Source organism: Ursus arctos, unplaced genomic scaffold (genome assembly GCF_023065955.2).
Source record: "Ursus arctos isolate Adak ecotype North America unplaced genomic scaffold, UrsArc2.0 scaffold_6, whole genome shotgun sequence".
NCBI classification, from domain to species: domain Eukaryota; kingdom Metazoa; phylum Chordata; class Mammalia; order Carnivora; family Ursidae; genus Ursus; species Ursus arctos.
Window position 1 is genome coordinate 58,858,837 of NW_026623078.1, and position 14,855 is coordinate 58,873,691.

The 14,855-nt window shown below is 35.7% G+C and overlaps 1 protein-coding gene across 2 annotated transcripts in view; it reads left to right on the top strand.

The window, feature by feature from the left end:
- The window catches only part of EMC2 (ER membrane protein complex subunit 2), a 560,958-nt gene that overhangs the window by 502,301 nt on the left and 43,802 nt on the right, over positions 1-14,855 (top strand). For both annotated transcript variants that reach the window (XR_008957805.1, XR_008957804.1), the window contains exons 20-21: positions 8,918-9,127; positions 13,814-13,930. The gene's annotated coding sequence lies outside the window, so the exon portion shown is untranslated. The remainder of the gene's footprint in view (positions 1-8,917; positions 9,128-13,813; positions 13,931-14,855) is intronic.

Genomic DNA, 14,855 nt, shown 5'->3' on the forward strand with positions numbered 1-14,855 from the left:
AGGAAAGCTTTGTTCAATAATGAGTTAAAAGTTAGTTGAAAGACATAAAAGACAGAATGGAAATTCCTCTTATTTATACTGGTGAAAATATTAGAACAAACTTAATAGGAACACATCAGAAAAAAATAATAGAAGAAAACTCTCCTAAGCTGAAGAAAGACCTGAATTTGAAAAATAAATTATTTTTGTAAAATCCACTCTCAGTTATACACTAGAGATCACAATGAAAGTTTAAAAATGCAAAATGTATGTGCCTGGGTGGCTCGGTCAGTTAAGCATCTGACTTTGGCTGGGGTCATGATCCCAGGGTCCTGGGATCAAGCACCGTGTCGGGCCCCCTGTTCAGTAGGGATCCTGCTTCTCCCTCTCCCTCTGCACCCCTGCTTATGCTGTCTCTATCTCAAATAAATAAATATAAACTTAAAAAAAATAATAAAATAAAAATGCAAAATGTGATGTTATGTGAAAAAAGCAAAGTGAATAAAAGTGTATATGGAGTACCATTATCTAAGCAAGGTTGGGGGGAGATACTACACACACCACACTTGCATATACACACATATATGTTATACGCACACACTTGATTTTGTTTTTTAAAATGGAAGAATAGAATCTTTTTCTTAATGTTTATCTATTGTAGGAGGAAGCAACTAATTTCAACAAGGAGAGAAACTAACCTGTTTGTTGATTTTAGCTGAACACCATTTAACATCATTTTTTAAAAATTAAGTATTTTTAAATATCTAAAAATAAAATAAAAATCAAACAAATGAACCTAATTGTCTCACCATTTGGTGGCATAACTACACAGAGATGAACAATTCCAAATGACTTTGTGGTTCACACACTGGATTGTGTATCCCTCGTAGGATATAAACAAAGGACAAAAATAATTGAGAAAAATATTTGAGCTTTTTTTCAGTGGTCATATTCTTGCGGGTGATGTTGTTATTGTTATTCTGAGATTTTTGTGTGTGTATTTGGGGTAAATCAAGTGAATAATTATATTGTCACAAATTTTTGGCATTAAATAAAGAAGATAGATGAGATTGTTACTAAAATTGATGAGATTAAAGAAAAATCTTCTGGTCCTGAATTTGAATAGAAAGTGTCACTATAAACCAAAAATGATATTTTTAATTTCTTAATTTATTTTAAAAATTTGTTAACAGCTTTATTTAGCTAGAATTCATATACAAAGAACTGCATGTGTTTAACGTGTACAATTTGGTGAGTATGAACATACACAAACACCCGTGATGCCATCACACAATCAAGGGACTAGACATATCCAATATCTCACAAAGTTTCTTTATGTCATTTTGGTTTCTGTTGTTCTTTGTTTATTTGTTTTGTGGTAAGACCACTTAATGCAACCTACCCTATTGGTACAAAGTTTCCGCTATGCTAGATGAATAAATTCTACAGCTCTGTTGTAAATCATAGTGCCTCTAGTTAATATGGTATTGTATGCTTCAAAAGATTATTTTCTTTAAATGATATGAACCTATTTCCTAGATCTGTTTACCAAAAAGGCTTCGAAGACCTAACTGGTGTAGTAGCAGTGACATCCTAGCATCAAATTGCAATCTTTAAATGACAATTTCTCTTTAAAAGAAACCAGGGCTCCTTAGAGAAATGACTTGATATCAATCTCATGCAAAAAGCGCATATGAGAAGGCTGCAATTTCTTGCCATACTACATATCCAAGATGCCGTCACCCACTACCAGGGTCATGTCAAAAAGACACAGGCGCCAACTTGAAGAGATTCCTGCTAGTCATATAAGAGATAACTGAGCATCAATAAAAAAAATAAATGCAATCCGTTAAAAACATCAAACATGTTTAAATCTGTGGGTTCTTGATATCTCACACACACACACACATGCACACAAGCTCACACTTATCACTTTTGAAGGATGTTAAGAGACCAAGTGTGCAACTACCTTGATGCCCCACCTCACACTCCCACAGAGACACCTCTGAGTGAAGCTTCAGGTGCACTGAAAGGAAAATCTCACGTGAGCTTATGTCTCACATTATGTTGACAGCAGCTTGCCTCAAGCTTGCAATGTGTCATTGCTTTCTGCCTCTTGTTCATACACAACTCAGAAACCTGAGGGAGTTAGCATTCCTTAGGACAGCCCTCACCGATGAGGGATGAGAACTAATTGATGAATGCTAAGGACTACTGCCTTCTGATTTCTGATACAAGTCTGAGAAGTGGTCTGCATTTTCCAGTGGTCCTCAGCAATGACCTTGATAGTGCCTTGCCTGTCTGTTGTCTTTCCTCCTTTCTTCATTTCCACAGACCACTCACATCTGCTCCAAGGGATTAATTCCAAAATAAACCACCTATACAAAAGTCTTGGCCCCAGGCTCTGCTTTCCCATGAAGGAAATCCAATATAGCTGTCTCATTCACTATTTTGAAAACTGGTAAGTAAAAGGAAAGACTCAAGTATTTACTCCATCGTGTGTAATCTAGACCTAAAGAATAATCAAATAGTTGATAAAGGAAAGTTTCTCTTCATAGAATTATCCCAACTAATAAAGGAAGAGGTAATAGAATTTGAATACCACAGTTTTACAAGTACTAATGATTAATGGATTTTGGAATGAGCACCGATGGCTGATACCACAAAGGAGAAACAAGAAAATGTTAAAATGGTATCTGATGGAATTATACACCACCACGGTAAAGAAATCTTGTCACTCAAACAAACAACTCAGTCTGACCAGGGCCTCTTGAATCTAATTACCAATTTGCAGAAAATATAAAAGACAGAAGAATATATTTAAGTGACACTGTGACACCACAGAAGTGCAATCAACAAAACTTAAAATGTGGGAAACTCCACAGAACTAATGACTGTTTTGCTTAATAAAAATTTGTAAGAAAAAAGATAGAAATTAATAGCTCAAGAGATTTAGTAGACACATTAAATCAATAAATGCACCATACTTAGATACTAATACAAACTATTTTTTTAAAAGATGGTATGAGACAGGTGGATATGATTATATATTTAATGATATTGAGCAGTTATTATTTATCTTTGAGATGTAATAATGATAACTGCATTATATTTAATAAAGAGTTATCCTTTAGAAATACATATTAAAATATTTACAGATGCAGTGATGGATTTGCTTCCAAATAATCAGGTATGGGAGTGGATGAGTGGATGGGGGTATGAGTAAAATAAGACTAGTCATGTATTGGTAATTGTTGAAGCTCAGTGGAAGATAATTCAAGTTTGTTACACCTATCTCTATACTTTTATATACATTCTAAATTTCCATACTAAATATTAAAACTGCATGAATACGTGTGTGAATGTGTATGTATACATATACATATCAACACCTGTTTAAAACATAAGGAGAAATTTTTATGGCATAAATGTATTAAATTTCATATATTTCCTTAGGCTTTAAACGATTAAGTAGACAACTAACTATTGATAGATGAATAATATAATTATAAATACTATGAATAATATTAACTTATCTAATATCTAACTTTGACCACATAAAGACTGTATTTCCTTTCTTAACAAAAGTATGATAGCTACAGTAATTAACTGTAATTTCAGATGCAAAATCTGTACAAAGCACATCCTATAATCACAAAGCAATAAAATTTAAATGTATTATAAATAGTTGCATAAAAAATTTAAGACACTATTCCAAATCATTCTTGGATCAGTCTATTATAGATCATTTAGAATATGTCGCTAATGGACACTTCATAAAAAAATAGTATGGAATGTGGCCAAAGCAGCAATGTTTGGGATAGAACCTGTGGCCTTAAATTCATAGATTGTTAAAGAAGAAAAAACTAATTATGTGAACTTAGACTTTCTTTTCCTCTTTTTGTGAATAACAGAATATATCCTTAACTTAAAAAATTTCACTAGGAAATCTTACATATGAATAAAGGTTAAATCAGAATCTTAAAATTAGATCTAGCAGAACAATATAATGAAAATGATAAATCAAGAAATTAATGCTAATTTAAATTTGAGAGATTTATTGATGTAATTTATTATAGAAATAGGTAAGTGAGAATCATGAGACCATTGATATAATTTCAACAGACTAAAATGTCACTTTGTAACACTGAATATCTCAAAAACAATTCAGTAATTTTATAATCCAATGATAATAGGTAAGTGAGAATCATGGTAAGTGAGAATCATGAGACCATTGATATAATTTCAACAGACTAAAATGTCACTTTGTAACACTGAATATCTCAAAAACAATTCAGTAATTTTATAATCCAATGATAATCCCATAATAAATTTTTTTAGAATTCTCTTTCAAGCAAATAGAAAAAACCAGGTTTTAATGGTGAAGCATTTTAAATACCTTATTAAAATTACAAACCATAGCAAAGATGCTGTCAGTAATATCTTATGAATATTTGCCAATCTAATATGCAATTTAAAAAGACAAAATGATATATCAATTCAAGATAGGTTGTAGATCTTAGTGTGAAAGATTATATAATAAACTTTTTTTAAAAAGGCAGAGGAAGGGGCGCCTGAGTGGCACAGCAGTTAAGCGTCTGCCTTCGGCTCAGGGCGTGATCCCGGCGTTATGGGATCGAGCCCCACATCAGGCTCTTCTGCTAGGAGCCTGCTTCTTCCTCTCCCACTCCCCCTGCTTGTGTTCCCTCTCTCGCTGGCTCTCTCTATCTCTGTCAAATAAATAAATAAAATCTTTAAAAAAAAAAAAAAAGGCAGAGGAAAACATCTTCATGACTTTTAGTATGTGTAGTAGTCATGGTTCTCCAGAGAACCAGAACCAACAGGAGATATAGATATAAATATATTTATGTATATGTTTATAGATGTACACGTATATGTAAAACAAAATCATGATAGATGAGAAAAACAAAAGGAAATTATATGTCTGATATCTGTGGAGAAAAACTTTTGTTAAGCATAAAAATAAATAAGTTCTAAAAGAACTTTGATATATGTACACAAAAAAAGTACTCTGTAAAAATTCTATAAAACTTCAATATAAAAAGCAACATAAAGGAAAACAGCAGAAACATAACTCGAGAGAAAATATTTGCAATATATATGGAGCAAATAGTTAATCTTCTACTCTGTATAGAGCTCCAACATTAAATGAGAAAATGGGCTTATGAACATAATTCAGAGAAGGAGAAATGTAAACAGATATTAAACTTGAAACCGTGTTCAACTTTACTAATAATCAAAAAGTGCTAAGTTTAAAACTCTGTCTAGGAAAATGCTGCTAAGGCCCATGTCAGGAAATTACTGCCTGTACTCTCTTCTAGGATTTTTATAGTTCAAAGGTCTCATATTTAGATCTTTAATCCATTTTGAGTTTATTTTTGTGTATGGTGTTAGAAAGTGTCTAGTTTCATTCTGTTACATGTAGCTGTCCTATTTTTCCAGTGCCAGTTACTAAAGATACTGTCTTTTCCCTTTGTATATTCTTGCCTCCTTTATGATAGATTAATTGACCATGTAATCATAGACTCATTTCTGGAGTTGCTGTTCTGTTCCATTGTTCTATGTGCCTACTTTGTGGCAGTACCATACTGTTTTGTAGCATACTACAGCTTTGTAGTATATCTTAAAATCTGGCTTTGTTCTTCTTTCTCAAGATTGCTTTGGCTGTTTGAGGTCTTCTGTGGTTCCATAAAAATTTTAGGATTATTTGTTCTAGTCCTGTAAAAAATGCTATTGGTATTTTTCTAGATGTCTCCTCAGGCAAGAAAAAAACAAAATTAAACTATTGGGACTACATCAAAATAAAAAAGGCTTTGGGCAATGAAGGAAACCATCAACAAAACAAAAAGACAACTTACTGAATGGGAGAAGATATTTACAAATGACATATCCAATCAGGGGTTAATATACAAAATATATAAAGAACGTATACAACTCAACACCAAAAATATATATGTATAAACAATTCAATTAAGCAATGCACAGAGGACTTGAATGAACATTTTTCCAAAGAAGATATTGAGAGGGCCAACAAACACATGAACAGATGTTCAGCATCACTAATCATCTGGGAAATGTAAATCAAAACCACAACAAGCTATCACCGGAATGGCTAAAATCAAAATGACAAGAAATAACAAGTGTTGGTGAGGATTTACAGAAAAAGGAACCCTCATGCACTGTTGGTGGGAATGCGAATTGGGACAGCCACTATAGAAAACAGTATGGAGGCTCCTCAAAAAATCAAAAATAGATCCAGTAATTCTACTACTGGGTAGTTACCCAAAGAAAATTAAAATATTAATTTGAAAAGATATATGCGCTCCTGTGTTTATTGCAGCATTATTTACAATAGCTGAGATATGGAAGTACCTAAGTGTCCATCAATAGATAAGAAAGATTTCAATGGATGGATAAGGAAGATGTGGTATATACGTATATAGGAATATTATGCAACCATAAAAAAGGATGAGGTCCTGCCTTTTGAAACAACATGGACAGACCTGGAGGGTATTATGCTAAGTGAAATAAGTCATACTGAGAAAGACAAATATCATATGATTCCCCTCATAAGTGGAATCTAAAAAAAAAAAAAGAAAACAAAGAAAACAAAACAAATGAATAAATAAACAAAAAGCAGAATGAGACCTTAAATACAGAGAACAAACTCATGATTGCTGGTGGGGTTGGGGGGAGTGGAGGGTGGGGCACAATGGGTAAAGGGGAGTGGGAGATACAGGCCTCCAGTTATGGAATGAATAAGTCCTAGGAATAAAAGTCACAGCGTAAAGAATACAGTCAATGATATTGTAATAGAGATATAATGGGACAGATGGTAAGTACACTTATAGTGAATACAGCATAATGTATAAACTTATTAAATCACAAAGTTGTACACCTGAAACTAATGTAATTTTGTGTGTCAACTATACTCAGATAAAAAAAATTATAACTAAATAGTTTTAAAAGATAGGGGTGCCTGGCTGACTCAGATGGTAGACTCTTGATCTAGGGGTTGTGAGTTTGAGCCCCATGTTGGGTGTAGAGATTACTTTAAAAATATTTTTTAAAAACTTTTTTTCTAAAGATTTTTTATTTATTTGACAGAGAGAGACAGCAAGAGAGGGAACATAAGCAGGGGGAGTGGGAGAGGGAGAAGCAGGCTTCCCGCTGAGCAGGGAGCCCAACTCAGGGCTCGATCCCAGGACCCTGGGATCATGACCTGAGCTGAAGGCAGACGCAACGACTGAGCCACCCAGGTGCCCCTAAAAATAAAAGAAAATCTTAAAAAAAAAAAAAAGACGAGTTCTTCAGGAGGGTGGGTAGAATGGGCCGTTTTATGTATTTTCTGTAGAGTGTAATTTGTTAGTATCAAGTATATACCAACTATGAAAATGACAGTGACCTTTACTGAAATTTTATTTGTAATACCTGCGTTTTGGAAATACTGTCACTTTTTAAGAATAAAGGATAAGAAATTGAAATATTAAGTGTTTAAGTATGCACCCATTAAAAATAAGTTTTGGAATAATATTCAACAGTATGAAGACCCGTTCTCATTCTACTATGAGTAAAAAAAAAAGGAAATTATAAATCTTTGCCTATAAGGCCTTTTCTGAATTTTTTAAATAATTAAAACAAAACAAAAACCAAAAAATATTGACACATACAGATAGAAAAAAATATTGAAAGGATATATACTAAAATGTTAAGTTTCATTGTTGGAAGTACATAATGTTAACCTCCTTTGTCTTTAATTTTATATGACAGCTATTTTTAATTTTGGAAATAGAAACAGGTTAAAAACTTTACAAAAGTAAGTGAAAATTGTGGTCATTTGAAAATTAAGAAATAGAATAAAAATTTATAAAGCAAGAATATGGAAATCATAAAGATATGAGTAAATGAATATAAAAACAAATGAAGCAAAACTTCCTCAAACAGATCAATAAATTCAAGAACAAATTCCTGGAAATATTGAAAAAAAAGATATATATAATCAAATACAACTGAAAGAAACCCAATGAGAAGAGGAAAAGTCTAGATAAAGATATTTTAAATTAGAATAGTACCTGGAACATAAAATCCTCTAAGTGTTTGAGGAATGTGTTGCATGAGAACTATATACAGCACATGCTTACATACTTGAATATCTCAATTTAAATGGACATTTTTGAAAGAAAAACATACATGTCAAATTTGACTCACAGTGAAATTGAAAAACAAAAAAAAAAATAACAATAACCTAAATTGTAAAACATTTCTAAAATTACTTTCAAAAAATACTGAGTCCAGTTATTTGAATCTGTTACTTCTTTCAAGGTTCCAAAAAGCAAATACTCTTCATGATAAAATTTGTATGATACTCAAGTTCCTAGAAAAGCATGAAACCTTTCTAATGCATTTTTATTAAATTAGTCATAACCTTGACACCAAAATCTGGCAGATAAAGCACCCTACACAGCTGTGTGCGAGAACAGCTGTGTCTTCTATTTTTGTTAAGAATGTTCTCTGTCTACCCTACCCCATGACACTAACTCCCTGCCCAATTCCACTGCATCACTTGGGGTCCCATCAGGTAACAGATGGCAGAGCTGAGAACTTGGAACTTGGAGGAGGCTTTCTAATGAGGGAACTGTTTACTGAGGTGTGTCAGGATTAAGGGAAGAACACGTGATTTTGAGGCACATAGGAACTAGCAATATTTGGAAGCATTTATGGCTCACAGGCCTGGGAAGGGAAAAATGAGGAAAAGGTGTTAGAGCTCTGTTAAGAGCTGAGGTCATGGAAGAGGGGCTGATTGACAGAAACTGTATTTTGGAGAGATGTAGTCACAAGCAAAACGCCAGCAACACCAAGGAGGAAATGGAGGAGGGAAACCACTACACTAAATTCTTCGCCTTCTCCTGTCTTCCAGACTTGTGAGTGCTTTTCGTTGGCTGACCCCACAAGAAGGCTGACAGCCAAGGAGCCCAGGTGATAGTGATGGGCACAGAGCAGGAAGGATGAGGGCCAAGAATCAATGAGGGAGCGCTGTCAAAGAGAACAATGGGACATTCCCCCTGACCACTTCCACCACTTTCTTTCAGAGCTGTGGCAAGGAGAAATTGTCTAGGGACCTGGCAGGGTAAGTGTTTATGATCAAAGCCTGAACACCTTCCTTGCTCTGAGACATTCTCAGAAATATTCCCCAAACTTTTTTTCACCCAACCTTAGCCACGTATCCCGACATTCTTGCCTCCAGCAACTGTACCACCTCTGAAATACTGATTTCAGGCATTCCACGCTCTGACTTGCATTTATAATCTATTATCTCTACCCAAAGATGACACATCCAAAAAATTCTTCCAACTAATGAAGTATGTGTTCTGCAACACATACGCCCCCACACACATACATGCTCCCTTGCAAACAGATTTACTGTTCACCACTGTTTTTCTGTCCTTGCTTCCCTGTTAGAGTCTTTGATCCCAGGATTTTAACCCCTCTCTTAAGAAACACCTTCAACTATCTGGCTTCTGGCTTCCTTTGGATCTCATTGGCAAGAACTATAAAGTGTTTAACTATGTTCACTACTTGCAAGTTAGCAAGTTAACCTGCCATGATTCATGGATGCTGGCAGAAGACACAGCCTCCTGGATCAGATATAAAGAGTTTATTCCTCAGCAATAGTGGTAGCCAGATTCTCAGCATTTTTCCTCTGATTCCCTGAGCCTCAGTTCCCACAGGGTGACACCAAGAGGGCTGGATGACACCTGCACATTCAGTGGGCTGCATTACAGGACAGGAGCCCTAATCTTAGGGAACCTGAATCATGTGTAATGGGCAGGAAATATGTCCATTATATTCAAGACATTATGTTTATTTTGCTGGAGAGTAAGCATTCCAGCCTTTTTTACTCTGGAGGGAGTCTATTATTGCTATTTTCTGAGCCCTTTCACTACACAAACATCTCTGGAAAGGTAGTCCAGGACAAATCATAGTCAGTGCTTCCACTCACGGTCTGTGTAGAAATGCAATAATGCTATGGAGAATTTCCCCCCCAAATTCATCTGTGCCTGTATCCAAGCAGTCAGAGAAACTGCTAGAGAAGTCAACCAGTTAAACTGAGAGGTCTCTTTCTCTTGCATCACCACCCTGTCCTTTTTTAGTGGATTATGACCATCGGCCTCAAACTCTTCCATTTTTCACTATAAAAATATAAACCCAGCTTCCCCTCTGTCTATTAATGTCTCTGCTTTCCTTTGGAGCAAAACTTCCTCAAACAGATTGATTATACTCATTCTTTCTGATTCTTTACCTTTGCTTTATTCTATTGGTCTCTCTGTCCAATATTTTTTTTCCTTAAAGAGTTATTTATTTATTTATTTATTTATTTATTTATTTATTTAAGAGAGCCAGGGTGGAGGCAGAGGAAGAGGGAGAGAGAACATCTCAAGCAGACTCTGAGCTGAGCTCAGAGCCCAACTCAAGGCTCAGTCCCACAACCCTGAGATCATGACCTGAGCCAAAATCAAGATTAGGATGCTTAACCAACTGAGCCACCCAGGTGCCCCTCTGTGTCCAATATTTTTAAATGATTTTTGTCAAGTAAAGCATGTTGCCAAATTATAGAGTTTCTCCTACTTCATCTGAACCTACCTAAACATTTTCAAAATAACCAACATCCTTGGGGTGCCTGGGTGGTAGCTCAGTTAATGAAGTGTCTGACTTCGGCATCATGATGTCAGGGTCCTGGGATGGAGCCCCAGGTCAGGCTCCCTGCTCAGGGGAAGCCTGCTTCTCCCTCTCCCCCAGCCTGTCCCCACTGCTCATGCTCTCTCTCACAAATAAATAAATAAAATCCTTTTTTTTAAGAATAACCAACATCCTTTCTTAAAAAAACATCCTCTCTTAACCTTGCTTCTGCGAGATGAGACTTACCTCTCTGAATATTCCTTTTTAGTTTTATTTTCTTTCTTTCTTTCTTTTTTTCTTTCTTTATTTCTCTGAATGTTCCCTTTCAATGTTCTTTACTGGAACTTTCTTCTTTGTGTACAGGGCTGGGGAGTCACACAGGGCTGTCCACCCCTCTTTGATGGGCCTCAAACTTGGTTTAATGCTCTGTTGTCACCATCTTGAAATTTTTAATAATTTTTGAACAAAGGGCTCTGCATTTCTATTTTGCACCGAACCCCACAAATGACAAGGCAGGCCCTATGGTAGGGCTTCAAGGCTGTCTTCTCTCTCCAGATTCACTTCTGAGGTAATTTTATCTAGTTTGAGGGTTTTAAATACTATCTTTATTCTGGTCACCCCCATAAGTTTTATTACAGCACAAAAGTTTCCCCAGAGTTGCTCATGTAGGTCACATATCTCCTCTTGGGTGACTAATGCCCATCTCAAATTTTTATGTCCAAATAAAAGTTCTTAATTTCCCCTTCTCTGCAAAATTTCCCTCCTCAGGTTCCCCTACCTGTGAATGACACTACTCTTCGTTAAATTACTGAAGTCCCAAGCCCAGGCATCCTCCTTCATGGGTCCCATTTCTCAGCCCCCATAGAACCCATAGCCAAGTCCTGGCAGTTCTACCTCTAATTTGTACCTTGAGTCTGTTTACACCCGATATATCCGTTGCTCCCATTGCCTGGTCCATGTCATGGCTGTTTGTCCTTAGACAACTATAGTAGCTTCCTTCCTTGTATTCTTTTCTCCGTTTTTCTCTCCCATTTATTCGCCCTAGAAAGGCAAAATCTTTTTTGTTTGTTTGCTTATTTTCTTAAATTTTGTATTTTAACACAATTCAGAATTACAGACAAATAGCAAAAGCAGTATAAAAAATTACATATATCCAAGATTTCCCAAACATTTGACCACATTTGTTTTATCAATCTCTCTCACATATATAGAATAATTAATATATGTTACATATGTACATAAATATGCATATATATAATTCTCTACTGTTAGTTTTCCCAAAATATCATTTGAGAGCTCACAGATATGATACCCATTTACCCCTAAACACGGCAGTGTGGATTTCCCTAAAACAAGAATATGCTCTCAGTTAACAATCAAGAAATTCTCTCTGATACAATGCTATTATGTAATCTACAGGCCTAACCAAATTTAGCCCATTGTTCTAGTAATAACTTATAGAAAAACTTTCTTTTCTGGTCCAGGAACTAGGCCAGAATTCATTTTGCATTCAGTTGTCATTTTTCTCTATTTACTTTAATCCAGAACACTTTGTTCTGCCAAAAAATAAGAAAGTGCTCAAGGAATGATGGAGACATGTCAAAGGACACAGGTGCCAGCTTAAAGAGGCTACTGTCGGTCAAATCTGGGACAACTAGAGCATCAAAACAACTCATTATAATAACAGATTGTGTCCCATTGAATAAAATAAGAATCCGTGAGCCCATACTGCTCAAAAAAATAAGCCAATAAATAAATAAATGGAAGAAAGGAGAAAGCCCTTCTCTAAGTAGAATGTCAACATATGGATATGGAAGAAGTAATGGCATTTGCAAATCATCAGTGAACAGAGCACTATATGCTCAGTGCTGTGCTGGGTGCTAGGGATAAACATTGTCCAAAAGAAGACACTGTCGTGGAGATAATAAGACAATGTCCAAACCTCTGAGGCTTTGCACATAAAGGCCCTTCTGGCCTGGTCCCCATTGGGTATCTCCAGTCCAATCTTGTATAACTCTCTCATCACTCTTTACTACGGCCATGTTCAACTCATTTCAGTTTCCCTCCTGTCCTGCAGTTTCACACACCTTCTCTTTGCACACACCAATCTCTTTAATTTCCTTCTCTGTGCTCCCTCCCATTTGCAGCTTGCTACCAAATGTTACTTCTTCCAGAAACCCTTCCTCACTTTTCCATTACTTGTACTACAAATCTCCTTACAATATGACTTAAATCCTCTTCTCTGTCCTATAACACTATCTCCCCTGTATTTTAATCGTTGCTTTATTATTTTTCCAACCACTAGATTGTAAGCTTCTTTTTCCTTGATAGACTTTATTTTTAGAGAAATTTTAGGTTTAAAGAAAAAACGAGCAGAAAGTATAGGGAGTTCCCATAAACTCCTTCTCTTCTCCCTCACCCTTAGTTTCCCCTGTTCTAAACATCTTGCATTAACGCGATACATTTATTACAATTGGTGAACCAATATTGATACATTATTTTTACCTAAAGTCAATAGTTCACATTAGGATTCACTTTTTCGTGTTGTACAGTTCTATGGCTTCCCCAACTGTAAGCGTCTTGAGGATAATGATTTCCAGGGACAGAATAGTACTTGGTATATTGTAGTTCATGAAAACACTTGCTGGCTGGCTGAATGAATGAGTGAATGAATGAATAGAAGCAGAGCCAAAATCTAGAATAAAGGAGAATCCAGATTTAATGGACATGTGTCATTCTGGGCTTGCCCAAATCTCTTTTCATTACTTCCTCCACTTTTTGAAAGTTACCCCACATTGTGAATCTCAATATAATAAAAACCTAATTTCCCACCCTTACTAGCCTCTAAGGTACAAATGTATGATATATGCTTAGCTAATAAGATATGCTTGTGTAAAATTTTGGCTCGGAAATAAGCTATGGAAGAAATAGGTGAGGTTCTAAATATTTGTTCTGTTGGCTTAAGTGGCAGGAGAGGCAGTAAGGATACGGGTGGGTTGTAGCAATAGTCCCTGTACCAAGTAAGTACTGTGGTATCCTGAGAAGTGACCATTAGCCTAAATACTGCTCCTCCTACTGTTCCAGTGACTCTGAGATTTTCTGCGTCCCTTAATAAATCTCTTTCTCTTTCAAGCAGCTGGAGTAGATTCTGTTGTCTGCAACAGGGGGAGAACGTATATCATGAAAGAGGACTATTCTGTATAAAACATTTGTTTTGATGAAGTGGAGAGTACACCTGATTTTGTTCTAAATGGTGGGTAGCATTTGAGTTTGATAAAATGCAGAAAAAGCAGTCTAGGGGAAGCAGGGACACATAAGTGGGAAAGTGCAAAACACATGTGGGGACTGAGTAGTTTCATTTGGCCAGAGTAGCACAGAGGAGAAAAAGCTGGAGAAGAAAATAAAAAGATGGGTTTGGACCAGATTTGTAAGGTATCAAGTGGCAGAATAAGAACTTTATTTTAAAATAAAATAATCAGTTAGTTCACTATGTGTTAATGGAAGCCAGCTATTTCTCAGTTGCTTAGGATTACTCTATTTCTGTATCACATAGAGGAGGATGTAAATTTAGCCATTCCTGGTTTCTGCTATAAATATCTCTCTAACTGACCATATAACAAAAGACCATATATTCAGGACCACCAGGCCAAATTCAGCCTGCCACCATCTTTTATTTGGGAGGTTCAGTTTATTTCTAATGAATTTGAATTTGGCTGTCTTTAGGAGAGATTTGAGCTATTTAATTTGGAATTGCAACCATAGCTCTAATTCTGGAACTACTTGCCTTAATTAATGTCATTTAAACATTTGTGACGGAGTAAATCCTGCATGTCCATTTACCTTTGCTCAGGCAAAAATTATATGCACAGAATCTAACACAGAGCAGTCATCCAACACATACTTTTTGAAAGAATGAATTTATTTGACTATTGAATAGCTTTTGGGTCTGGATGAACTTCTTTTGAGGCAGCCAAATTTGCATCGGAGATACCAGAGCCTGGTCTGCTGAGGTTAAGGTGCTTCTAATATGTTTGATGGATATACCATGTAGACGTCCTGATCTTTGAGACTTATACTGTGTCTTTTATATCGAAGAAACCTGTGAAGTGAGGAAAATAACATGTAATGTGTCCAAATGTTCACTCTTTGTCTGAAAAGTTGTATTACATGTTATCTTA